This window comes from Scyliorhinus torazame, unplaced genomic scaffold (genome assembly GCF_047496885.1).
Source record: "Scyliorhinus torazame isolate Kashiwa2021f unplaced genomic scaffold, sScyTor2.1 scaffold_1399, whole genome shotgun sequence".
In the NCBI taxonomy this organism is placed as follows: domain Eukaryota; kingdom Metazoa; phylum Chordata; class Chondrichthyes; order Carcharhiniformes; family Scyliorhinidae; genus Scyliorhinus; species Scyliorhinus torazame.
In genome coordinates this window covers 48,840-51,067 of record NW_027309126.1, presented here as the reverse complement: position 1 = coordinate 51,067, position 2,228 = coordinate 48,840, and the positions used below count along the sequence as shown (strand labels likewise).

At 52.8% G+C, this 2,228-nt stretch overlaps 1 non-coding gene across 1 annotated transcript; it reads left to right on the top strand.

Annotated features, from left to right (window-relative positions):
• Positions 1 to 1,031: 1,031 nt before the first annotated feature.
• Positions 1,032 to 1,195, top strand: LOC140407268 (U1 spliceosomal RNA). Its single transcript, XR_011939572.1, has one exon. It is a non-coding gene; the product is annotated as a U1 spliceosomal RNA (small nuclear RNA).
• Positions 1,196 to 2,228: the final 1,033 nt, after the last annotated feature.

The window sequence follows — 2,228 nt, the reverse complement described above, 5'->3', positions numbered from 1 at the left end:
GTATGTGTGTGGGGGTAGTGTGTGTGGGGGGAGTGTGTGTGGGGGGGGGAGTGTGTGTGTGGGGCAGATATGTGGGGGTGTGTGTGGGGTGAGAGTGTGTGTGTGGGGGGGAGTGTGTGTGTGTGGGCGGGGGTGTGGCTGAGTGTGTGTGGGTGGGGTGGATTGTGTGTGGGGGGGGGCTGAGTGTGTGTGGGTGGGGAGTGTGTGTGGGGGGAGAGTGTGTGTGGGGAGTGAGTGTGTGTGGGGGGGGAGTGTCTGTGTGGGGGGAGTGTGTGGGGGAGTGTGTGTGTGGGGGGGGAGTGTGTGTGTGTGGGGGGGGGAGTGTGTGTGTGTGGGGGGGGGGAGTGTGTGGAGAGGGGAGTGTGTGTGGGGGGCGTGTGTGTGGGGGGAGTGTGTGGGTGTGTGAGTTGTGGGGGAGGAGTGGGTGTGTGGGGGGGGGAATATGTGGGGGGGAGTGTGTGTGTGGGGGTGTGTGTGGGGAGAGTGTGTTTTTTGGGGGGGGAGTGTGTGTGTGGGCGGGGTGTAGGGGGCGCTGAGTGTGTGTGGGTGGGGAGTGTGTGTGGGGGGAGAGTGTGTGTGGGGAGTGAGCGTGTGTGTGTGTGTGTGGGGGGGGGTTCCTCAACTTCGTGACCAAAAACATTTCTCCGGGTGACAACAATGAGCATGTTTGTGACTCCAAACCCTCCTGATCAATCTCTCTCTGCCAGTGTCAGAGAAGTTTCATCTTTCCTCGCCGAACAAAGTGAGACAGAGAAAGTTTTCTTTCCGGAAAGTTGAGCCTGTGATTGTGGCTGAGGGGCGGTCACTTCCTTTTAAGGGCAATATGCAAATCAGCATAGCGGACATTTTAAGCCATATTTCTCCAACTAGAGAGGAACATTTCAACATTTGTCAGAACAAGACCGAAGATCTAAAGTTACTGGTGAAAGGAAATTGGAAGTAAAGGGACAGTTTGGCGGTGTAAATGCAGTAGAGTGTGAGTGAAGATGTGATGTGTGGTGTGGGCTGGGAGTGTGTACAGTTTTTAAAGCATACTTACCTGGCAGGGGTGAAACCATGATCAAAAAGGTGGTTCGCCCAGGACGAGGCTAGCCCATTGCAACTTCGGGTGTGCTGACGCCTGCGATGTCCCCAAATGCGGGATACTCGACTGCAAAATTTGTGGTAGTGGGGACTGCGTTCGCGCTCTCCCCTGGTTTACAAAACAAAAATAGAACTGCTCTTCATACAGTTGCCAGGAGGGCGCTCAACTCTTTCTATACCCATCCATTCTTTTGTATTTGCTCGTTACCTAGTCTTTCCACACAATAATTGCCCACCTCCATTATTTTACTCCCTTCCAATTATCAACAATTATTCCTTCTGCTCAGAGTTTATTACTCTGCCTGCAATCCACCCATAACTACAATTTATTTACCCCAGAAAAAATAACCCTCACCCCACGCAATTCTCCCCCTGACATTTTATTTGTGGTCGGCAAATTCCAAAACACCGTGGGCTGGATTCTCCAAATCCTCAGGCTAAGTGCTGATGCCAACGGAGGATCCGTGGAGTTTCACGATGGCAAAACTGACACAAAACCCTCACCAATTCCGCTACTTGTGAGTGGCTAGCAGCGGCGTTACGTGAAACACTCGTGGAACGCGCGGTAAATGGTTGGAGAAATCGCCAGGTCCCGTGCCGAGTGTTGCAGACTGGCACATTCCAAGGTCCAGGACTATGTGCTGAGGGACGCACTCAAGCTTGGGTCAGCTGCCGCCAAGGCGCAAAGGGGAAAGACCACTGTGTAAGGTCTCACCAGCAAATGTACACCGAGGGGCAGTTAACAGTGTAAACCCCCCTCGGTCTGGTCATTAACACTCCAATGTATAAAAGAAACATGACAATGTAAATCATAGATCATAGAATTTACAGTGCAGAAGGAGGCCATTCGGCCATCGAGTCTGCACTGGTTCTTGGAAAGAGCACCCTACCCAACGTCAACACCCCCACCCTATCCCCATAACCACATAACCCCTACCCAACACTAAGGGCAATTTGGACACTAAGAGCAATTTATCGTGGCCAATCCACCTAACCTGCACATCTTTGGACTGTGGGAGGAAACCGGAGCACCCGGAGGAAACCCACACAAACACGGGGAGGATGTGCAGACTCCTCACAGACAGTGACCCAAGCCGGAATCGAACCTGACCCTGGAGCTGTGAAGCAATTGTGCTCTCCACAAT